Raw genomic sequence first — 26297 nt, 5'->3', positions numbered from 1 at the left:
CCTGGATTTCAATGCTTATTATGAAACGCTGCCATAAAAAACAAAATCATTAACTATCAATGGTTCTATACATGACATGCGACAAACATTTCTGGAACCTTGTTTGGCCTTCATAAAGCTATGATACTTTAAATTGTAAAATGTAATTAATTCAAGACATATTTCATTGATACAGATCATTAACATTGTGAAGGTATCAGGGGTTTATTTGCTGATCAATTAATTCCACCATGGTTGCCGAAACACACAATTATCTGCTCCTTTGCAATATGGCAAACTGGCGATCCACACCTCGTGGCATAATTAAAATCAAATTTGACTTTTAACTTCTAATCATTAGAAAAGGATTAGGAGAAGTGACAGCAAGAAGAGAGGATGAGCATATCATGTTCAACGTTTGTAGAGTGCTGTGTATCACTCTAGCCCTGAACAAGCATACAACAACATCTAGCTTAAATCCAACCCTTTTAACTATCAAACCCAGAATTATAATCAAAATTTCAACTCAGTATGCAGGGTCCATTGTAATTGGGAAGTTAATGAAGAATATGATAATCATCTTATTTCACAAGACAAATTAATGTCCAAAGAAATCAATAAAACAGAAATTACTCTAAGCTACATCATCAACATACCTGGGTAAATCTTCAAAAGATGATCCCTATTAAGAGACAGGCATGAGGAAGTACTCCAGCCCAGACAAATGCCTCTTTCAGCAACCGTGAAGGCATCAATCTCAACACATTGTATGTATGTATGTATGCCTGTGGTCCAGAATGTTGGAGATTTGAGTAAAGTCGGACTAGACTGGCATATTTTCAGAGCCTGTGGCTCAGGCTTCCTAGACTGTTTTATTATCACTACTACAACTGATGATGTTTTTACCGGATCTAGTTGATAATTTTTGCAGACTTTGTCTCGTCCTGATGAGGTGCTATAAAATTCAAAAACCTTTGAGTATTGGAGATTTATTATGCAAAAATAATATACAATGTGCATGAGCTGAGCTAATGCGGAGTTTATCTCCGCCATGGCAGCTTCAGTGCACAAAGCTGTGGCCCCACCATGTGCAAGGTCGGACTTTCCCAACATGCAGGTCTCAACTCCACACATCATGAAAAACATGTGCCCTCACAGAAGACTACTCCTGGTTAAAAGGAGCAAAAAGATGCTGAGAGATGGAACTAGTTTGGATCATAAAATCTGCTTACTTCCTGAAATGATGGCAAGATAGCATTTTAACAGCCAGACGACGCATGAGGCAGCATGACTTCTGTAACACCACCAGACGTCAAATACTTACAGGTGATATTCTGGTATTAGAAAATGGGGAGAGCAAACTCAACTTTTCAAAACCAATTTCTCACCGACCTCAAAAACGTGTTTGCAAACACTGAGTGATTTTGGCAGGAATTTGTAAACAATGTTTATTTTTTTTCAAAATCTGATTTTGATGTATGATAAACAAAAGAGGATGTTACAGTTAAAACATTCAAGCCAGACAAATGTCTGGTGAGGATAAAAATTCAAAACACAACAAACTTAAGGAGCAATGTTTGATTATAGAGTCTATAAATTTCCATGACCACATTTGTATTTACAACATGATATACTCTGACAGGTTTCGAGGTAGATTTGCTGGGGATAAGCAGGGGATCTTGGCATTTAGAAAGTACTTCCATGTGGATGAGATATACCTCGGTGAAAGCCAGTCTTGGTGTGTCTGAGGGGACGGATTACATCAGTTCTACACCCGTCTAACATAAACATACCAGTCATAGGACCAGCATGGCCACATTCAGTTCTGGGGCAGTTGGAAAAAGTAGTCCTAAACAACTCTTAATACATGTCAGCACTGCACAGAATCTTGATCCAGATTATTTTCTAACGCCCTCAGTGCTAAATACTACCAACTGACACAAATACTTCACATATCATTTCATTGAGTTGTTTTATAATGGTCCTTACATAGTCTGAGTTTTTCAGACCCAATTTTTGGAGAACACTCGTCCCGAGATTTTAAAGGTCAATGACCTTGAAATGGAAGGGTAAGGGTCATGTCAAACAAAACACAATGCAGAGAAATGGATTTGAAGTTATGTGCCCTGACTGTATTAGGATGAACCCTAGGGGGTTGCAACGGTACAATTGCAGATGATACGTAACCTGTGTGGCTGTGATAAATGACATGCTAAGGCTGTGATCTAGTCAGTCAGGCAATCAAGTGATTGGCAAACATGTGTCAACCTAGTCAGTGAGCCTGAGGACCTGATCCTGTTGGTCGCCACTTATGACAAGCATGGATTGCTGAAGACCAATTCTAACCCAGATCTTCACAGGTCCTGAAAACAGAAAAGTGAGGACAAGGTAAAAGAAAATCCCTGCTGTCAGGTACACTGACACCCAATCAAATCACAGAGTAAAGTCACTGAGTCGACTCTGTTTTATGACAAGCAGGAGAAAAAGGTGCTTGACCTAGAATCCCTGCTGGGGCAGCAAAGGGAATAATGACTGACTGAGTTTGGTTTTACACCGCTTTTAGCAATATTCCAGCAACATCACGGCGGGGGACACCAGAAATGGGCTTCACACATTGTGCCCATGTGGGGATTCGAACCCGGGTCTTCGGCATGATGAGCCAACGCTTTAACCACTAGGCTACCCCACCGCCCCAAAGGGAATAATGAACGGCCTAGTCTGTCATATAGACCCTGAAGCAAATATATCGAAGAAGGCCCACGCAAGTCTAGAAAATGTGGCAAGTCTAGATTTCCACAGAAGAAAGTCTCTGGGATCCTTTTTATTGTATTTATAATTTCAATTTAAAAACTTATATTTTCTGTAAAATATGTTCATTTCAGAAACTAGCTGTTAGTCTATGAACAGCCCAACCATAACATATCCAAAGAGCCTGGCCAGTTAAGTTACAAGATGTGAAAACTGTTTTGGAACTTTAGTCAAGTCCCAGTACAATGACCCTAAATACATAGGTCGTGTGTATGTTGTAAACTCAAAAGTGGGCAACACCAAATATGAAATGGAATATGTTTCAAACATTTTTGCCTCATTCCATCATGGATAATTTCAGTACTCCCTGCTCTCTAAGTGCCTGGTAATGAAGGAATTATGCTACATCCTGAAGTGAAAGGCTCTTCTCCAATACCACTTATCTCCTCCATCGGAGATATTTGAGATGTAAGATGCCCTATCAGAGCATCTTGCCTTTCTTACACCTTGTACACATGATGGATCACTCACCCTCTTGCCACCCCAAACATATTCAGGTTTTTGTCAGATCCTGAAGTACTTCCTGACTTGCTTCAGTATCCCAAAGCTGTTTTCACGAGCCTTGCTACTTCAAAAATATCTACATTTGGGGCTCAATTCATTAAATGAAACCTACTTGCACTCAGTGCAACCAAAGGTTTTAACCTTGTTGCACCAGACAAATCAGGTTGCACCTGCTGCACAATATATAATTCAGTGTTTAAAACTCACAAAATTTCAAGCCAGACAGCCGGACTGGTAACTTTAAAAAATTACCAGTCCGGATACAAACTTGCCTGTCCGGTTTTCAACAATAAACTGAAACTACACGTGTTGTGATTAGTTGTCATAACATGAACTGTCCAGTCGTAAGTAGTTTAACAAAATTTTCATAATACCTCAAACACTTCAAACTGACGACAAGAGATAATGTCTGATATTATGAAATATTTAATGCTAGGGGTAAAAATATCTACCAGACCACCGGAAGGGTTACTTTTGAAATTTGACCGTCGGAGATGAAAACAAACCGTTCCGGGCGGTCGGGCAGCGGGAATTTTAAATGCTGTATAATTATATATAAAGCTTTGGTACAGATGATTTAGAACATCATCATAACAAAAATATTCTGGGTCTGATAAGATGATGTTATCATACTTCATAAAATGTCATGATATAAACAGTAACAGTCATTAAGTCATTGTCCACATGGTCATCACAGTCACTGCTCTAAGTCAGTTCTTCATCATTCTGATTTCCAGCTAGAGTTAAAAGTTTAAAAATATTGCTATGAGGTTGCATTTTGCAGTTTCGGGTTGCATCAAAGCAAGTTCTTAATGCTTAAATTGAGCCCTGGAGTAAGGTGAGGTGAAATTGGGTTTAACGTCGTGCTTGAGAATATTTCACTCATATGATGACGTGCATGCGTGTGTATGTGTATGTGCAGCTGCTTGTACTAGCCCAGATTTAAGCTGGTTTTATAGTGCTAGGCTACTGAGATATCATGCCGCAGTGAAGAATGAATACCCCACTCAGACACATTATACTGACTCCGAGCCAACCAGTCCTTGTACCCATTAATACCGATCACCAGGCAGGGACCAACAAGTACCATATTTTAACATCTTTTGGTATGACGGTGTTGGGGATCGAACCCGCGACCTTCCGCTCTCCCGGGCGGACGCTCTAACCACTACACCACGCAGGCGGTTGAGCCCTGGCGCAATATCTTTGCAATGTAGGTTGGATGCTACTTTGAAGAGTTTGCCAGTTGTGTCATGACCAAAAGTGGTGCAGATGGTTTACACTTTGATCACACACTAGCTTGGATTGGGTGCTGACAAATCTAGGATCAAGACATGGTGAATTCTCTGATTCAAACCCATCTTTAGCAGACTCTGGCATGACAGAGGTATTAACTGTTTGGGGCAAATGTTTGGTACATTACACCAGTAGGCCATCTGTGATCCCTTAGATATTCCCAAAGTAGTTAAGTAAATAAGTTAATTTTCATTCCAGACCATCTTTAGACATGTCCAACTCCACTGTGTGTCACAGGCTTCTTGATATATGGAGAAATGAGGGTGCTTTCATCATTAGTTATTGGATTATTATCAGCAATTTTTATATTTTCGAATTTTTAAGAAGATTTTAAGTTCATCATATAAAGTCTTGTCTCTTGAACAGAAATAGCCTAAACAGAATTGTGTTCCATGTAATTCAACCAGGAATTTGGAAAATATTGATTCCCAACCAAGATTCAAACCATAGTTATGTCTAATTGAAAAAGCTGATTATTTAAACCATAGAAATATTTCCTATGTTAGTTGGCAATTAGGTGCCTCACTCTGATAGTGTGGGTTTTAATCTCAGATGGAACTCAAATACAAAAACTACTGGAACCTGTACTGAACTGAGAGAGCGGATTCCCAAATATAATATATGAAACAGTACTTCTTTCTCAACCATTATTTATGGGCATTTTGCAATAATGAGTATGTAAAACCTAACATTACAACACCAGTATGTGGTTATTAAGTTATTCCTAATATAGGTAGCATAAAATGTAACATGTTATATTTGGGATAACACTTCCACACTAAAGTAGGGGCGGTGGGGTAGCCTAATGGTTAAAGCGTTGGCTCGTCACGCCGAAGACCCGAGTTCAAATCCCCACATGGGCACAATGTGTGAAGCCCATTTCGGGTGTCCACCGCTGTGATGTTGCTGGAATATTGCTAAAAGCGGCGTAAAACCAAACTCAGTCAGTCCTCACTAAAGTACAGATTCTAGTATCTTGGTTCAGTTGAGCCCAACCTGAGATTTGAACCCTCACTCACTCTTAGGGTCAGGGACCTTTTCCTCATGACCCACAATAGTTCCCGGATGCTGAAAGTAGGGGTTCGAATCCCAGATGAGACTCAACTTAGAAAAGCTTCTAGAATCTGTACTTTCTTGTATCTGTACTGTCATTATTTTTTGCATCACAATGAGGTGAGTGACATAATAAAAGAGGTGCACTTTCATTTCTATATTCAATTTAGTAAGGTTCTACATTGACAACATGAAATTATTTCTGTATTATGTATTGGTTTAGTTCATGGCAAAGTATTTTCAATACATTTAAAATCAAATTAACCCTTTCATCAACAACCAGTTGTTGACACTGTTACTGGGTGAGTGAGTGAGTGAGTGAGTGAGTTTAGTTTATGCCTCACTCAGCAATATTCCAGCTATATGGTGGCGGTCTGTAAATAATCGAGTCTGAACCAGACAATCCAGTAGTGATCAACAGCATGAGCATCGATCTGCACAAATGGGAACCGATGACATGTGTCAACCAAGTCAGCGAACCTGACCACCCAATCCTGTTAGTCGCCTCTTACGACAAGCATAGTCACCTTTTGTGGCAAGCATGGGTTGCCGAAGACCTATTCTACCCCGGATTTTCACGGGTCGAATCTTTTAAGATAATTAAAACATTCTCTTAACAGGACAGATATACTGACATCACAAAACAGAACTTCCAAAGAAAATAATATAATCACTGTAAAATAGTTCATTTAGTGATAATTACTTAGATAACAGCTGAGACTGAACCAAAAAGCTCCCCAACAAGATAGCTTTGCCAATAGCCAAGCTTAACAGTGATTTCTGAACGATGAATCTGTTCTCAATTATCACATGCAAGCTCTTTCCAACATTACAGCAACAGATGTTTATATTTTACGATTGTCAAATACCTGTGTACAACAAACTTTACAGTTCAAAGAAGTTCATTCAACACCGACTGCTGTCCAGTTGGTATCTGAGCGTTGAGTGACATCATGTAATTGGGACGTGAATGACTGAGTTTGGTTTCTACGCCGCTTTTAGCAATATTCCAGCAATATCACGGCAGGGGACACCGATTTTCACTCATTGTACCCATGTGCTGATTCGAACCCGGTCTTCGGCGGACGATTTAACCACTAGACTACCCCAGTCATGTAATTAGGATGTGAATAGAATCACTTTCATTGTTCATGATTTTGTTTCATGCTGATTCTCCATTCAGAGCATTCAGTTAAATGTGAACGAATATTTGTGGCTACTTCCTCCAGTCATTTTGATAAGAAATGTGAAAATCAAGAAATAACCTTCAATGACTTTTTCAACATGGCTGCCAAGAAAGGTCCAGTTGTGTGAAACTAACATTTTCCCAATGGCTCCCTAAAATATCTTTAATGGTTTTGGCCCCTTGGGAGTCTGTTCGCAAGGTTATGCCAAGTCCTACGTGTTACCGATCTGAGAGGGTATTTAGAAAGCAGGGAGAGGGAGCACAACATTTTCCTCGCCATTAACAATTGAATGAAGCATGTCGCCATCATGGCCATGAAGCATATTTCACATGTGCAAATGCTTCCACAAATGGATTAATTATGACAGCCACAACCAAGTAAAGACTCAAGGAATACCATTTACAATATGAAATAGATTAATGTGCATTAAGAGCAATGAAAATATTTGGTAAACTTAAGCACAAATGAAAGTAATGTTGATGTGGAAAGAGATGAAAATTAATGTCTTTCGAAAATAGGATAAGTGCTTCATTTCAATGTTGCTTGATCACACGAAAAAGGCCGAGATTAAAATTTAACAAATGGCAAAGCCTGAGAGAACCTTCAAACAACTTCTGGAATCTGGATTAAGGTTTCCTTTTGAAATATAATCCTCCTTTCATCTTAATTTAGAAAATAAAATTAAAAGATGTTCAATTAAAACCTATTTCAAAATTAATTTTCATGAAATAGAAAAATAATTTGCAAGAAGTCTTTGGGTTATTCCACACCAAAGAAACTCATTTAAAGTCAACTACATTGGACAGGAGGAATTATCACAATTTGAATGCAACACAAGCACGGCCGAGACTCATTACCTCTAACAAACAAACAGGGCATTCTCAAATTCTTTTGAAGTCGAATTTTCAAACATTACGCTGCTTGGAAGGGGACAATGACGCAATGCTGAAAATTTAAACTTGATTGATTTTCCATCAATTGTGGCCTAAAATGCAGTTTTACAGATGAATTCATTCAGCTATAAATCTAGCGATTGATCTTACGCGAGGGCTTTTTATTACTCATCTGGACCGTGTCATCGAGACGAAAAATTACATTCTGGTCTGCATATACCTCCCCTATGACTAATGCCGTATTTTATGATCGTAGGTTCATCTTGCCCTGATAGGGGGCGCGCCTTTACAGAAGAGCACAGGAAAGCCTGTTTCTAACTGTGAAGCCAAAATGTGCTGGAAACGGCCCCTTCCTGGTTCGCATTGTCTTTGGTTTTATTACCTCATTCAGAGATGAATTTATGTCCTTTAGATTACAGTAATTATGCAAATTCTTACGCAAAACATTCACAATGTCACAAAAAGCATATCAGTACATTATTCACAAAGGACGACATGCAAGGCGTCTCTTTCATCAAAACTCTTGACAGATGCATTCAAAAGCATTTTAATCATAGTTGATGGTCAGCTTCAACAGCATCAAAGTAAATTCTGTTTTATTTTTCCCAAATTATCAAAATTAAAGTTTGAATTTTATTGTGCATGGAGCGTGGGTATTATCCAGGCATCAAAGGAATAAATGACGCAGTATCGGCAAAATTTTTATGTGGCGATAACTCTACGATTTTGTAGTTCTCTATCAAAGTGTTCCATAATCTGCTATGTAACTGATTATTGGGGAGTGAATTTTATTACACAAATATCCCTTTGTGGGTTTTATAAGCCATTAACTTGATTATCGGCAATTAATGAAATATGCATATCTTAAAATACCATCCCCTCTACATGGGCATCCACTGTTTGACAAAAAGTGACATAATTACATTGGAGTCTGAAATTGAGCAATTCTTATACAAGATACCAGAATGATTCATGGTTAAACTTTTTAAAGTGTGGAATATTGTAATCCTGTGAATAGTCCCCTTTGAAACTAATCTCCTTATGACTAATGTACATGACTTTGTAGATACACTTAAACATGAAACAAATTCAGTATCATCAATCAGACTTAACGTGACAAATAAACGGAGAAGGTGGGATACCCACGATCATTATATAACTCTCAGTGACACTTAGGTTCAGGATCATTACTACAATGATCATAACTCACAACCTTGGGGAAAAACATAGTGGAATACATGACAACCACATAGATATGGGCTTCACATATTGTAACTCATGTGGAGAATCGAACCCAGATCTTTGGCTTGGTTTACATCTACGTTTACATCTAGGTTTACATTTACATTTACATCTTACATTTCTACGTACATTAGGTTTACATTTACATTAGGTTTACATTTACGTTTACATCTAGGTTTACATTTACATCTAGGTTTACATTTACGTTTACATCTAGGTTTACATTAGGTTTACATTTACGTTTACATTAGGTTTACATTTATGTTTACATCTAGGTTTACATTTACGTTTACATCTAGGTTTACATTTAGGTTTACATTAGGTTTACATTATGTTTACATCTAGGTTTACATTTACATGTTTACATCTAGGTTTACATTTACATCTAGGTTCACATTAGGTTTACATTTACATCTAGGTTTACATTTACGTTTACATCTAGGTTTACATTTACGTTTACATTTACGTTTACATCTAGGTTTACATTTATGTTATTTCCAACTGTGGGCGATGGGTAGCCTTGTAGTTAGCTTGTCAAGCAAACTCTTTAACCACAAGGCTACCCACTGTCCCCAGTTGGAAATAACATAAATGTAAACCTAAACTGGGACAAGTTGTGATAACTTATACTTGATCCTTCCATGAGTAAGTTTGGTTTGTGCCGCTTTTAAAAGTATTCCAGTCATATTAAGGTGTGTTCGCTTAATGTAGGACAACCCAAAGTGATACCGGTCTCGGACATTAACCAACTTCATGAAACCAACAAGCATGGGTTTAATTGATGACAAACCTAGAAACACGGTTGTGCTGACACGGTTGTCTTCCTGGCAAGACAAGGGGACTCAACTCACCACCTTGACTTAGCCACAGCTCTCCTCCTGTTATGAGAATATATGCGCCAACTTAACACAGGCACAATGGTATATTGTGTTTCATTTAGCAAAATAGCCAGGTTGTGACTATACGTGCTTGGAAACCATGCATGAGGTGAGGTGGGTTTTACGTCGTGCTTGAGAATATTTCGCACATATGACGACGTGCATACATGTGTATGTGTATGTGCGGCTGCTTGTACTAGCCCAGACTGAAGCTGGTTTTATAGGGCTAGCCCACTGAGAAACCATGCCGCAGTGAAGCATGAATAACCCACTCAGACACATTATACTGACTCCGAGCCGACCAGTCCTTGTTGTACCCATTAATGCCGAGCGCCAGGCAGGGACCAACAAGTACCATATTTTAACGTCTATTGGTATGACGCAGTCAGGGATCGAACCCGCGACCTTCCGCTCTCCGGACGGACGCTCTAACCACTACACCACAGAGGCGGTCGGAAACCATGCATGAAGAGAATTGGGTTTCTTTGAAAAGAATTTCAGTCATACGATGCTTGTCACAACAGCACAAAGTGCAGAAAAGGTGAAGCAATTCATTGATATTCTCCACATTAGTGAAACTGGTCATTAAAGATATGCTGCAATAAGACCAAGGGTCATAATCAGAGCAACACCTTGATCCAAACCAATGACTAACAGGTTTTAGTTAAATGATAATCTCAATATCAGCTGTCAACGCACACTTCAATGTAATAGCATTTGAACATATAGATACTCAGTAAAATCAAAACAGAACATGAGAGTGTGAGAGTCACAGTCAATATTTAATCATCCCAGTTTGAGTGAGTGAGTGAATGAATGGGTTTTACGCCGCTTTTAGCAACATTCCAACAATATCACAGTGGGGGACACCAGAAATGGGCTTCACACATTGTACCCATGTGGGAACTGAACCTGGGCCTTCCGCATGACAAGTGAACGCTTTAACCAGTTGGCCCCCATGGCAGTTTGAAAGCCATTAAGCGGTGAGAACACAGCACAGGGTTGTATATTACGCAGAAATGTGCATCCATTTTGTGCAAATGTATGGAGTGGACAAAAAAAACCATACATATGTTGCGTCTTGGGGGATGCATAATATTCCATGTACTACATTCTTGACAAAATAATAAAAGTCCTGTAATTTTAAAATCCGACAGAACATGCAACACATTTAATTTCTTTACAGCATGCTCATATTTCCAGTGAATACCCTAGAATTTAGGAATTGCAGGTTCTCTGGCCGCCTAGTTTAGTAGATTAAGGTAAAACCTTGCAGCATTAGCAATTTGGAACTGTTCAGGGATGAACACTGGCTCAGATATAAACCCACAGATTTATCAAGGATCTTGAGGTAAGTGCCCTTGCCAGGCAAATTGGGGAAAACATTATTCAAATTTCTTTAAAGCTTTTGTTTACTAAACACTGCATTCAGTGCAACAACGCGATCTAAGGATAACAGTATCTTCTCTTCTTGGAGTGAGCGAAATGCATGTACCTTACATCACCCAGCACACTTGACAAAAATGAACTTATTTGACACATCACAAGACACATTTTGAGAGTTCCTCAATCTATTACAATAACTGAGGTTCAACTGTATTGAAAGGTGACATATTGACCACTGAAATACGTAAAAACTTTCATCTCAGTGAGGAGAGAGAGTGAATGACAGCTATTTTCACCAAAAAATTCCAGCACTATCACAGAGCTTGACTGCAAAAAAAGAGCCTTACTCATTGTCCTAATGTGGGGAATCGAACCTGGTCCAAGAGAAGTGAGACGATTCAACACTTTAACCACAAGGCTACCCTCCCATCCTTCAAAGCTGATGCAAGTGTTTACACAGATATTGTCAAAGTGACCTAACTGTGGAAGTTCGTATTAACCAGTTAATCAGATCTACCATGTTTTAAGGAGCGTTTTGAAAGACAGTTGACATTTGCAGTTACTTGCTAAGAGAGATCATGTGTTAATTCAATTTCCTCCAAACCAAGAAAAAGAAGGTATATGGTAGTCATTACAGACTTTTAAAAGCAATGCTCTGCTTCATAAACTCCTAAACTCTCAGAAGAGCGGGTGTGTGATGGGATGCAGGAGACTGGGATGACTGAACGATTCCTGTCAAGTGAGATGGCCGCTAAGCTATTGATTACCACTGGCGGCAGGTCACATGTAATGAACACACTCACCACGCTTCATCAAACCCCAGCTGGGGACTCAACACACAGGAACCCAGACATCTTAAGGAGGACCATCTCAGGACTATACATGGAATCACTGCAAATGTGTTCACAGTCACTGCCAGGTCTGATGCCACTGACCATGTGTTCAGTTAGATCAGACTCCTCTCATAGCTGTGGCTACTTCTGATGCCTCTGAAGGCATCCTGTTCAGATTCATTCAATGTCTCAGAGATCCAAAGACAATGAATTGCTACCCTGTCAGATGAAAAAGATCAACATTCAGTTATTACCTGACCTGAGGTCTTTTTCCTTCATCCAGCATTCTCATCTTCTTCATAATAAATTTGACCCCTGGCTTAGAAATAGCAAGGTTAAAAAAAAATAATGATGAAACTTCAAAAGAATGTTCCTAATGTAATTCTGTAATTATTTCCCATGTTTGGTACAAGTGAAGTTGGCTGTGGCATCAAACTAATTGAGGACGAACATGGCGAAATTCTTAAATTTGCATAAAATATGGGGAGCCTAGCATGTTCAATTAACTTCACCTCTCTGGTGTCATAATTCATTGGCAGACAATAGGCCCAGCATGAAGGGGGTCCTTGTCAGTCCCATCAGTTCAAGGGTTCCATAGTTATCCTGCTCTGGAGTTCCAGCAGTGCCATCAGATGCCTTCATATGGAAGATTAAGTCAGGACAGATGATGTCACAGAATGCAATCACAGAAGTGTTCAATCTGGTCTGATGCCTTCACAGTGAGTGTTCAGTCAGGTCTGATGCCTTCATATGGAAGATTAAGTCAGGACAGATGATGTCACAGAATGCAATCACAGAAATGTTCAGTCAGGCCTCATGCCTTCACAGTGAGTGTTGAGTCTGGTTTGATGCCTTCACAGGGAGTGTTTAGTCAGGTTTGATGCCTTCACAGTGAGTGTTCAGTCAGGTCTGATGCCTTCACAGTGAGTGTTCAGTCAGGTCTGATGCCTTCACAGTGAGTGTTCAGCCAGGTCTGATGCCTTCACAGTGAGTGTTCAGTCAGGTCTGATGCCTTCACAGTGAGTGTTCAGCCAGGTCTGATGCCTTCACAGAGAGTGTTTAGTCTGTTCTGATGCCTTCACAGAGTGTGTTCAGGTCAGGTCTGATGCCTTCACAGAGTGTGTTCAGTCAGGTCTGATGCCTTCACAGTTACATCCTGTCTGATGTCTATGGACACTGATATATTTATCCCAGCAGATGTACCACACACAGTGTTGCACCATTACTTGGCAATTACAAAATACACAGAAGATGACCTTCAAAGACCAGACACACATCAGCAGATAAGCAACCACTAGCAATGTCTACTTCAGTAAAACTGTCTCAAGTAGAAATCTATCCTTTCTTCATTTCCACTTACTTCCAGAGTTACAAGTAATAAAGCCACATTAATGTCGGTCTCAAAACATGAAAGAAACCTGAATGTGTCTGTTGGATTCCCCAAAGACCAACTTGAATAAACATATAAAGACAAGATGTAGATATGTGGTGACTTGGGGCTATCTTGGACAGAAGTTAGGCAACATCTTGACAACTGTGCATATTTATACACGGAAACAAAGCAAGAATTTAGCAAACTTCTGGTAAGATGAACTGATGGTCATCTTTCCAATGACCTTCAATTCTATTCTCATACAAGTGAGTGAGTGAGCGAGTTTAGTTTTACGCCGCACAATATTCCAGCTATATGGCGGCGGTCTGTAAATAATCGAGTCTGGACCAGACAATCCAGTGATCAACATCATGAGCATTGATCTATGCAGTTGGGATACAATGACATGTGTCAACCAAGTCAGTGAGCCTGACCACCTGTTTCTATTAGTCGCCTTTGACGACAAGCATGGGTTACTGAAGATCAATTCTATCTCAGATCTTTACGGGGCCTATTCTGATACAAAAGTGCCATGTTAAGGCACGAAGGTGTTTAACACAGACTGTATTGTGATTGTTTGCCATTAACAGCTAATCATGAGTGAGTGAGTGAGTGAGTGAGTGAGTGAGTGCGTGAGTGAGTGAGTCACACCAGCTATTGGCTTCAAACATTAATTCACTGCGGGGGATATAAGGCCTGTGTAATAAGTAATGTATTAACCACAAGAGTGCATCACAACAGCTGTAAGTAAGGTATTACATCATTTTCAGCATACATTAATAAATGAGAAGGGGTGGCAAGGGTGCTCGTCACAGTGAAGACCTGGGTTCGAGTCACAACATGGATACAATGTGTGAAGCCCATTTCTGGTGTCCCCAGCGCCCATTTCTGGTGTCCCCTTGCTGGAACATCTTAAAGTGGCATAAAACGTCTCTCACTCACAAGAAAGACTTCAAAAAGTACCTAATCAAAACAGTATTGTTTTCACTCTCACACAAAACAAGGTAGGCCACACTATGAACTGAACTATAGCTTGAAGACACTACCATGACACATGCCATCTAATGGCATGGGTTTATGTAAGAATTATGTCTCCAGCTTTGCTGTGATGGACGATGTTACATCTGCAGTATTTCCAATGTCTCTTACTCACATTTCTGATCTGACTCACTCCATGGCTGACAATAAAACTGTGATGTTGAAATAAAACATAACTACTCTGAACTGATACATTATTACGAGATACTTCAAAAGTTTCTTGGGACTCTGCATATCTGAGGTGTCAGTTATGATTCTAAATTCCCACTGTTTGAGTGGTGAATAATTTTAAAACACAAAAATACTCCAAGCATGAAAATTACATTACATGTCATAAAAACCAAAAACAACTTCAAACAAATGTTACATAATCAGATTCACATCAAATGAATAAATGTTGCAAAAGAAAGAACATCAATTACCATTTAAAGGCAGTAAAAAATATTAAACAATTATCAAAGAACAGACAAAATAATATTAACAATAATTCTAACAAAGTATTTAAAATTCAATTTTTTCATTTTTTACCAAGCTTCAACGGTGGTGGCAAGGCTTTATGACAGAAATATGAGAAATAATTAGGTATGAAGTGTGTAGATGGATCAGAGGCCATTAGCGAAGGTGAATCGCGGTAATGTTGTGATGGCCGATCCTCCTCCCCTAATGCTGGAGATAAATCATGTTGGAGAAGAACATCATGGCCGACTACACAAAACTCACCATCTACAGCATGTTCATCTTGCCGACAACCCAGATGGGCTTTGTTCATAAGAAAAATCTATGTGGAACCTTGACTCTATATTAAAGTACAAGATGTGCCTTTCTTCAGTCTGTATTGAAATATAGGAGCTCTTTGTCTTTTTCAGTCTGTACTAAAGTACAGGGGTTGTGCCATCAGACTCAGCCGCCAACAATTGAAACGTTTGAGTGTTTAATTACCTGTAACAAAATTAATTATATAAAAACATTAAGTACATTCCTCTCCACTGTATTAAAATTAAGAAGTAAATCAACCATTATTAAATAATTCATCTTGAATTTCAATCTTCACCCTATATTCAGCATGTGTGTATTATGCATAATTGTATTTTGTTTGTATTGTGGGCCTATGGCACACATTATTGAATTTAAAATGTCTGTCTGTTAGTCTTTTTCAGTCTGTATTAAAGTACAGGAGCTGTAAATTTTGTACAATCTAAACAGAACTGCAACCTTGAATGCATGGAAATATGGATCAGTTGTTTCTTTGTGGAATAAAAATTAGCACATTTTTGACTATAATTTTGATTGGTTTTACTTGTGTTTAGTGCTACACCCGCTGCATGAAGCAACACCTATCAGAGGATCGAAGAATGAGTGAGTGAGTGAGTTTAGTTTTATACCACACTCAGCAATATTCCAGCCATATGGTGGCGGTCTGTAAATAATCGAGTCTGGACCAGACAATCCAGTGAACAACAGCATGAGTATCGATCTGCGCAATTTGGAACCGATGACATGTGACAACCAAGTCAGTGAACTTGAACACCCGATCCCGTTAGTCGCCTCTTACGACAAGCATAGTCGCATTTTGTGGCAAGCATGGGTTGCTGAAGACCTATTCTACCCGGATCTTCACGGGTCAAACAATCTAAGATGATTCGTCAGATCACTTTGATGGAAATCTGCCCTCACTGTAGGCACATTCACAAGGATACTCCAGCAGTTTGACTCTCGAAAGTACAGATCAAATTAATAAAGCAGTGATTAACACAAACGTCACTGTTGCATCTGGTGAATATTTCTGTCATTGTTCCACATACAGATCTATGTGATATGACTAATTTGTTCATATTCTGTGCATCAATTGATTCAGTGACAAAGTTCCGGCATGGAACCATTGGCACCATTCCACACAGAGTTCAAACAACTGTGACCATTGCAGGTCTGCGATGAAGTCATAGAACAGCAATGTTCAGCAAGTTTTAGGAGTTTTCTTATGTAAGAATGAGGAAACTAATTACAATTTTCACCAACATCCACATGTGGCTGCGTGACAGCAGCCTATGAAGTGATCAAGTATGCATCTAGAGAACATATTGGCCAGCAGAGTTTTAGTCCCAGCCAGTACAAATGAAGTGATGATTTCTAAGAAATAAGAAATACACTGACTGAGTTTGGTTTTACGCCGCTTTTAGCAATATTCCAGCAACATCACACTGGGTACCATGGACAAGCAGAAATGGGCTTCACACATTGTACCCATGTGGGGATCCTTGAACCGGGTCTTGGCAGGGACCAACAAGTACCATATTTTAACGCTCTATTGGTTTTATTTCGAACCCACTTCCGCTCTCGGCGGATGCTCCACACTACACCCCCATAGTACAAATGAAGTGATACAAATATCTGATATACTAAATGCATAACCGATATGCGTTGATTCTGCATTTGCTTACTTCTGATGGATACTGAATTCTTTTACTGGCTTGAAATCTGGATCGAGACGAGTCTTATTTCAATTATATTGGCAGAAGATATATATCATGAACAAGAAAACCAGATACAAATGGTGATACATTATATAAAACTATGGTCTATTGAACAGGTATTTCAGACAAAATGTAAAGTTTTATTGTCAAACAACATCAGTGTCAGGCTACCTATCAAATGTTATGTGACATCAAAAGAGTGAATGAGTGAGTGTGAGTGAGTTTTAAGCAGCTTTTAGCAATATTCCAGCAATATCACGGTGGGGACACCAGAAATGGGCAACATTAATAGAAGCTGAAAGTGAAAGCTGCAAAAATGTGTGAGATCTTCACCCATGCATAAAGTGATTCCCCTTCATAACTCCCGAATTCCAAGTACGAGTGAGTGAGTGGGGTTTTACACTGCTTTTAGCAATATTCCAGCAACATCACGGTGGGAGACACCAGAAATGGGCTTCACACATTGTACCCATGTAGGGAATCGAACCCAGGATACTTTAACCATTAGGCTACCCCACAGCCCCATCCAGGTACGAAAATCTCTCCTTCTACACAGCAACATATTGTACTAAACCTTCCATATGATTCAATGCAAACATCCTGCCCTATTCTTCATCAACTCTAACAAGGGGAATCCACTCTCATCACTGAGATAGGCCAAGGCTTATATTAATTTGCTTGATTAAAAATAAAATACAAGAATTTGTCATGGGCTAACTTCATTATTGTATTTCCCTAAAATATTGATTTTTAACACAGACTGTCTTACAGTGAAGAAATAGACATTAATCAAAAGCTCTCTAATTTAATTGCATTCCATGACAAAATATGGGTCACTGGACTAAGAAACAATGTTAACAATTGCCCAAGTGACAGAGAATAGTTTTCAGAGGGTCTACAGGAAGCCTCTCAGAGGCTTTCAACCTGTTCCTTTACCCTTGACCAGCCTTGTTGAGTGTGAAATGCTGCACAGACAAGAGGTGTGATAAAGCAGTATACTGGTTAAAGGAGGGCTGCCGACAAATGCAGTCAGATCAGTCAGTCCAGTGATATAAGTGATATCGGTCCGGACCCACACCAGCAGGGGGCCATTTAACGGCCATACCACCATCACACCAACTCACCAAAGGCGTGTCACTGATGAATACTAATCAAGTTAAAAACAGCTTAAATAGATTTAATACCTACTCTCTGGGATGTTATAAAGGAAGTTGTAAGTCACATTCAAGTAAGATATGGTAATGATAGTACAGGAGGACATATAGTTTTTGACATCTAACACCTGAGTACCAGTCCGATGGTTACATTTATGGTCCAGGGGCAATTAATTTCAGATGTGAACAAATCGTTGGAGGCCCTCTATTGGCTGATTCAAAGAGTGAAAACCTCAATAAACTTCTCTGAAGAAGTTAAAGATCATCCAATTCTTTCATATTGCCATAGTTAATCTGTCATGGCTTGACAGCTTAACTTCAGTTATATGAAAGAATTGGGTGGTCCCAACTTTTATGAGCAAAAACTATAAAATTTTAGGATAGGTTCTCTTAAGCACAAACTTGTAATCTTGAAGGAGTGACTGAGTATGGTTTTTCCGCTTCTAGCAATATTCCAGCAATGTGGAGGACCGTCTCTGTGATAAATGCTGTCCTTGAGGATGAAGAACACCATTTCATGTGTTGCACTAAATATTCAGATGCAAGAAAGTCCTTATTTAACTCCCTTTCCTCTAAAATTAATAACTTTCTCAGACTTACTACCACTGAAAAATTTAACCTCCTTTTTAGAAATAATGATCCAAATAGTATAGAAATTATTTGCTACCTCATGTACAACTTTAAACAAATATAGAAGATCTGATTGTCCTAGGCCATTATTATTATTATCATACACATCTGTATTATTATATGTTTTGTTGCTCATCATATATATGTGATTCATTATATATCTTGTTTATGTAGTTTATAGAATATTGTCACTGTTTCTGTATGGAACGTTTGCACAATAAATATTTTATCTTATCTATCACAGCGGGGACTGAACTTGAAGGCCTAAACACAGCTTTGTTAAAATAAATACAGCAAAACTGAACACAACACAATAATAAACAGCACAACACAATACAGATACTTGTTTCCAGGATCTCATTACCAGCTTTTTGTCAAAGCCCTAAGAATTTTACTGTGGTGCAAAAACACCACCATCCTTGGTGAGCCCAAACTGAATTATTTGTGTTTAAGCATAAAGGGAGTATGTGAGTTGTTACCACTGTACTCAGGGCAGGGAATTCCAAGAATTTTAAGCTTCCAACACTGAACTTATGCTAGGTGTCAAACCCAGGCCTTCACTATGATGAGAGAAAGCTTTCACATTGAGGCTACCCTACATAACATCCTCAGAAAATAAGACCAAACATTTATGTTTTTCAACTTACACGACCTTTCTATGTTAACGTGTATTAATCAAACAATTATATGTCTGTATCATACCAAATTAAACCCTTGTTATCACATTCACTTGCGAACTTATCACAGTGAAACACAGTTCTTGCAAACTGGTGAAATTGCTTCATCTTATTTCACAAAACCTGTCTGCCAGTTCCTCCACTTTTCATATTGTGAAAAAGTGTTCCCAGATTATTTCACATTTTGTCCTGAAGAACTACTTCAGTTATACATAAACTCTTGCAATATACAATTTAACACCATAGCGTTAAACTTCTTCAGGGGTGGGGTGAGGTGAAACACGTCATCTTGAAATATTTCACTCATATGGAAAAGCTATGTGTAATGTGCAGCTGCTTGTACTAGCCCGACTTCATAGCTAGCCCACTTGCCATTAGCATGAAACACCACTCAGACACATTATATACTTTGTCCAGTCCTTGTTGTCGAAACAAGTACTATTTTAACGTCTTTTGGTAACTCAACATATTCTCAAACGTCCCTTTAACTTTCATCACAAAAAGCTTAGGTTTTTCATATCTTGGTCAGCAGAGCTCAATAATGGTTTTTGTCTGTGGTTTAAATAATGATGTTACTAATCCCATATCATATACATGTTGTTTAACAACTGTTATTTACACTGAGCATGTAAGAGAAACTGGAATTATGGAAATATATTGCACATTTATTTTAATACAGACTTTGGACACATCTGTTTGGATGCTTTGTACAATAAAACATCTTGGGCTTTGTATACATTTACATTAATGTGCAGCAAGCTGAGACAATGTTGACATAAAGCAGATTGGAATAAATATCGAGGTGATTGTAATTGATACTAGTCGAGGTTCACTAATGTGAACTGATAATTGGCTGATTCTTGTAACCGATATTAAAAGCCATATCTGTGTTTGTTGACTTCAAATCATATCACATTTGATGGTTCAGGCAGGTGCTTTCATCACCATAAGTTATCTGCATAAGTTTTGAAACTTTAACCTTAACTAAACTTAAAATCTAGGTCCTGACAAGGACTCTTTCCCTTTATTCTCAATTTTGAACACTGATCACGTCTTTTCACGTCATGTCACAGTCCTCGAATAGGTTAGTGCGTGTGTGATTGAGTGTGTGTGTGTGTGTGTGCCAGAGTGAGTGAGTGTCCCAGAGTGAGTGTGTTCCAGAGTGAGAGAGTGAGTGTGTCCCAGAGTGAGTGAGTGTGTTCCAGAGTGAGTGAGTGTGTTCCAGAGTGAGTGAGTGTTCCAGAGTGAGTGAGTGAGTGAGTGAGTGAGTGAGTGAGTGAGTGAGTGAGTGAGTGAGTGAGTGAGATTGCTGACCCATGACAACTGATTGATTCTGGGCCTGGCAAACCATAGATTCATGCTTGAGCAACAGTCTTCATGAATGTGACTAGTTCAGCCCAAGAGTTCCCTTCCTGGTCCTCACAGACCACCACAGCAACACGATACACTGACAGTTACGATCGGGAAGCTGGGAAGGGAAGTAGTGCTCGTGTTATCCAGCCCACCTCCTGTCCCGCCATACATTCACACGTAGCCAGACAAATGAGGCGATCCTGTTCCAGACTCGTCACAGCTCCTCTTTTTCTACTTCATCAACTTCAACTAAGTTCAAACTTGATCTGCTTTTTCTTTCAACATCTGCAATTCAAGCCAGGTATTTTGTGTAATTGGAACTTCATTTTTCTTAAATTGTCCCAATCCTTTTTTTCACCATGCAGGCAAACCTGGATTTATTGTTCAATTGTACAGAGATCTCACACACATATTTTTGCCCTGTCTGTGCTGCCAAAAAAGCAACAGTCTCAAAGATGTATTTACCAGCTCAATTATTTACAGACTGCCCTCATTTAGCCGAAATATTGTTGACGGCATTATAAAAACATTCAGTCCTTCAAAGTAAGACACAGCTATAAAAGAAAGGTACGTGAATATGTTTTTTCATCTGGTTCAGTTCTGATCCAGCACTAGCACAGCAGGGGACACCAAGATCGCTTCTGTCAAGGAGTCATGTTTATGAAACGCTTGCCTCAAAAAGTTGGTTGCAGGAGTCTAGTTTGCCTCATAATATTTTTAGACTGAAACAAAACCTCGCTGAACACTTGAGAGACAAAGGCCAGAAAAACAGATCAAGTTCCTGTAGAGAACCCTAATGTGCCTCCTGACTTTCAGTCTCTGAAGAGTTACCTCCCTTCTACTGGAATACTGGCAACAATATCAATGACCAGTTTGAGAGGCATTCTGGAAGTTATAAGGCCTAAAAAAAATATCATGTGTTTCCGATTACCCGACCGACCCTTGAATTCTGGTGCCGACCCTATTTTTTTAAAGCGGTAATAATAAAATAAACTTTCAGATACCATCGGTTTTTTCCCCGGCAACAACACACATCGGTCATTCTGATAGAGAAAGTCGACATGATGGCCACAAGCTTGATGAAATAAACAATTACACATTGATGAATGTGTTATAAGTTTGTACTTTACTTCTAAAACAAATATGTAAAAAAAATAATTCCTACCTACCAACCCTAAATTTGAAAGAGGTGTAATTTCAACCACAACATTTTTTATTTGGCCCAAGTAATAGGAATGACAAGTCTTTGTGGATGATCAACTTCTTCATTGTGCAATACTGACATTTCAGTATAGATACTTATATCGCTCATGCTTATACTGAAAGGTCGCGATTGTACAATAAAGAAGTTGATCATCCATAAATACTTGTCATTCTAACAATATCAATATCAAGATATATTATATACTACCCATCAAAAATTTAGACTCACTTAAAGGTGAGGAGAAATTGGGTTTTAATGTCGTGCTTGAGAATATTTCGCTCATATGACCACGTGCATGCGTGTGTATGTGTATGTGCGGCTGCTTGTACTAGCCCAGACTTAAGCTGGTTTTATAGTGCTAGCCCACTGAGATACCATGCTGCAGTGAAGCACGAATACCCCACTCAGACACATTATACTGACTCCGAGCCGACCAGTCCTTGTTGTACCCATTAATGATGAGCGCCAGGCAGGGACCAACAAGTGCCATATTTTAACGTCTTTTGGTATGACGCGGTCGGGGAATCGAACCCGCGACCTTCCGCTCTCTGGGCGGACGCTCTAACCACTACACCACGGAGGTGGTCAGACTCACTTAAAACACTCACTATATGTTATATATATAGATATGGTTACATCGTAGATGAATTTCTCCACTAACTTGGGAGAACCAACTGCATACCTTATGCAGATGAATTGCACGAGGATCATGCATCATTTTTCTGAAAAGCATCTGCAAAATCGTGCATGTGAACAGCTGCATTTTGGTGTAAAGTTTTGTTAAGAATTCGCCAATTTCCACTGAGTTTCATGATTTATTGAACTCATGACGATAATCTTTTCAATACGTCAGTTCATGTGTAAACAGAACCTTTAAACATCATGGAATATTTAGAAAAATCTAGTTTAGAACAGATGACTGAAGTAAGTGGCTACATTTAGATTAGGGAGTCTAAACTTTTGATGGGTAGTATATATACAAGACACCTTTCTGGCCAAAATATTTTGCTAAATTTAACAGATGAAAAAGAAATGGCAGACACTTTCATTCCACCTAATCCCGTAAGTCGCCTCTTACGACAAGCATGACCCAGAGAGGAATTAAATACTTTGGATGAGATTTCTGTTCTTGGAATAAGAAAACAGACTTTTCAGTAAAATTTCAGTCTTCGTAGGGAATGCTAATAACGATAACAGAATGATCTAAAACTTGGAAACATGGCACACCTTGCCTAGTATCCCCCAAAATGACAGCTTTGTCCTGTGATAAGTAAGTCCTTGTGTTGCAAGAAGCACCGTAGCTTTATAATCAGAGGCTGGAGACAGAAAACCATTTTGTGTAAGACACTCACTAAGAGAGGTAACAGATGAGAGTTGACTGTGTGTGTGTGCGTGTGTGTGTGCGTGCGTGCGTGCGTGCGTCTGCGTGCGTGCGTGCGTGCCTGCGTGCGTGCATGCATGCGTGCGTGTCTGTGTTGTAAGCCTCGAAGAGTTAAAGTGTAAAGCGTTTGCTCGTCCTGCTGAAGGCCAAGGTTCAATTTCCAACATGGATACAATGTGTGAAGCCCATTTCTGGTGTCCCCCTGCCGCCTGATATTGCTGGAATATTGCTAAACGCGGGGTAAAACCTAACTCACTCACTCACTCACTGTCACTGTTCATTCTTGCAACAGACACACTTGCAGTTGTTTTGACAGCAAGTTGAATTACGATAGATTAATAATCACCTGTGTATTTCACCATTTCTTCATATTTAAGTTTGTTAGGAATTGATTAGTTAACAGGTGACCAACACAGGACAATTTCACAAAATATGCTTTCAGAATTAGTACAAGCAGTTGTCACTAAGGTGACATAATCCCCCGTCACAAATGATCAAATCAAACTTAAAAAGTAATGAAAGACTTACGTTGACCTTGACATGAATGTCACGGTGTATGAAATATGCAAAAAATAGTAATAAAGAAATTGCTTATCAAAAAACATTCAAGAAGTCTTGAAAGTCTATGAAGAAAATCCAGTGAACCTGTTCTTGAGTTATCTTGCTGACAATCTTAACATGCTAAAGTCTTCAAAGAGACTAATTACATGAAGGTCACCCTATATGAAGCTTGGTGTCAAATATGAAGAAAATCACTGCACAGTTCTTGAGATATCTCGCTGAAGAGGGTAAAACGTTGAAGTCCCCTTGTGACCTTGAAATGAAGGTCAAGGTTACCAAACCTGACTGGGACCTTTCGCATACTCAATGATACTGTGATGAACCTAGGTACCAAGTATGAAAAGAACCTAGTCAACGGTTCTTAAGATATTCCAATTCGTACATACGTATGGACAGATGGACGGACAGACAGAGCCTAATATCATATACCCCGCTTCGCACTAAGCGGGCGATAATTGATAATGGAATCATTTTACTGACAAAATATTTTCATGAATCCCAAATGTAGAAAATGACTCCATAAACATTCCCTGCGTCGCCATGACTACAAGTCTATATAATCTATGACATCATCATCAATCACTTATTCTTTGGGAAGTGACTATCAAAGCAGAATATTGGTTTCTCACATCTGTACATCCATGCAAGTTTTATAATAACTAACACTCAGACTTGATAATTAAAAAAACAACAACTAAGGATTGCTAAATTCTACATGAAACAATTCTCTCAAAATTACAAGAAGCAAAATTTAGCACAGGTTAAACTAAGTGAAGTTAAATCCTGAATCATTTTTATTTCTCATCATCAAATGACCTCTTTCTTTATGCAATTATATCAGTAACAAATTTAGTCATATCTTTTTATTTAAGCAATCTAATCAAGCTGAACAAGGGGAATAGAGAAAATTTAAACAAACTTCAAAAACAAATATATATGCAATCAAGAGCAAAATATATGTAACTCATTAAAGGATCGTTGCTGAAGACATTATAAATGCTACTTCTAACTGTATGATCTAAAAAATAAGTCATATTTCATATTTCAAACCTTCAGGGTACCAACAACATCCAGTCTTTTCATAAGGAAACCCAAAGGCAATTTCAGCATACTTTGATGCAAGCTCATGAAATATCAGAATATTAACTAAATCATTTGTATTTTTCTTCTTCTGGTAATGAAATTGAAAAAGATGAAAAACTGGCACTTGTTGTAAACACTAGGCATACAAACAACACTCACCAACACAGAAGTAACAACAGGCTCTCCCTTGTGGTCAAAGGGAAACTACTCTGGCAGGCTTATGGCATGTGACGATGTGTTCTGAAGAGAAAACAAAATGATTTTTCACATGACAGTACAGATCATTTCATCAAGAAAATATGAAACAGACCAAATTATACTAAAACTGACCCAGTTCATTTAATCTTTCAAACAAACATTGGGCTTTTTCCATAATCTTGTGAGCAGTGTTTAAACCTTGTCTTTGGCTAATAAGTTGTCTCTGAAATGAAGTTATATACAAGTTAAATAAAAAAAAATCTATAAGGATCCGTCCCATTTCCTTTGAACTGAAAAGAGCACACAAAGGTCGAATATCTTATTAACTGTATGCTTTGTCTTTAAGAAGCACTCCCTTTGGTAGTACTAAATAATAATTATGTAAGGGAAAATATCAAAATATTCTGCAATATCCTTGTTAAATATTAGCAAAATTTACAAAAACTGTGCTGTCTGGTTTACACCAACTGTATTGTCAGTGGGTCAACATACAACACAAGCCAGTATGGCTCTGTGCTATCAACCTCTCTATTTAGTTTATCCGAACAAGGGGTGGGGTAGCCAAGTGGCTAAAACATTTGCTTGTCATGCTGAAGACCCAGGTTCGATTCCCACATGGGTACTATGGGTGAAGCCCATTTCTGGTGTCCCCTGACGTGATGTTGCTGGAATATTGCTATAAGTAGCATACAAATGGACTCCCTCACTTTTAACTGACCCCAACATCTTAAAGCATATCATAACCAAAGCCTCAATGTGCTTAAATACCATTGAGTCTTGCATAGGACAGGAGACAACTTTGATACTGCAACAAATGTTCCTACACTTTCTCAGTAAAGTACAGATTCTAGTATTATTGTAAGGTTGAATCCCTTCCAGGATTCAAACCCAGACTCTCAAACTCAGGCACCTCATCGCCAGTGTATTCATAACTTTGACATTGTGAATCAGTGGCACCTGACCAGGACCTAATCCTGATACAAGACATTCAGTGATAAAATATACAAGAAACCAATATAACAAACGTGCTTGTAATAAAACAGACTGGTCCTTGACACTTGCTGTACATTTCAGGCGAATCAAAATAAGACTGTCCCGTTAAGTTCATTATAACCT

General features: G+C 38.8%; 1 protein-coding gene across 1 annotated transcript in view; it reads right to left on the bottom strand.

Annotated features, from left to right (window-relative positions):
* The window catches only part of LOC124285041 (plexin-A4-like), a 124008-nt gene that overhangs the window by 78680 nt on the left and 19031 nt on the right, over positions 1-26297 (bottom strand). The window contains exon 2 of the mRNA XM_046721182.1: positions 25143-25223. The gene's annotated coding sequence lies outside the window, so the exon portion shown is untranslated. The remainder of the gene's footprint in view (positions 1-25142; positions 25224-26297) is intronic.

The sequence above is a fragment of the Haliotis rubra genome, unplaced genomic scaffold (genome assembly GCF_003918875.1).
Source record: "Haliotis rubra isolate DU_JTF1 unplaced genomic scaffold, ASM391887v1 Scf350, whole genome shotgun sequence".
Classification (NCBI taxonomy): domain Eukaryota; kingdom Metazoa; phylum Mollusca; class Gastropoda; order Lepetellida; family Haliotidae; genus Haliotis; species Haliotis rubra.
The sequence above is the reverse complement of the archived record's forward strand: the minus strand, read 5'-3'. Positions and strand labels throughout refer to the sequence as shown.